Here is a 278-nt window from a genome sequence, read left to right on the forward strand (position 1 = left end):
TTTTTTGTTTATTGTTCTTATTTTCTGGTAGATTTTTCTGTCCATGTTCTCCATTGAAAATGGGATAACCTGGTAAAATAAAAGTAAAATAAAACGTTTAGTAAGCTTGTCTGGTTGTCTTAAGCTCAATTTGTGTAATTTAAATGAGATGCACCAATGCATCAACTTAAATGTCATGCTTTTTTTTTATGCTCACTTGACTTATGAACTGAATGGTTTCAAATAACCGACAACAGACAATAGAAATTAAAAACATGCTTGCATCCTTTTTGGAATGT

Source organism: Salvelinus fontinalis, chromosome 42 (genome assembly GCF_029448725.1).
Source record: "Salvelinus fontinalis isolate EN_2023a chromosome 42, ASM2944872v1, whole genome shotgun sequence".
In the NCBI taxonomy this organism is placed as follows: domain Eukaryota; kingdom Metazoa; phylum Chordata; class Actinopteri; order Salmoniformes; family Salmonidae; genus Salvelinus; species Salvelinus fontinalis.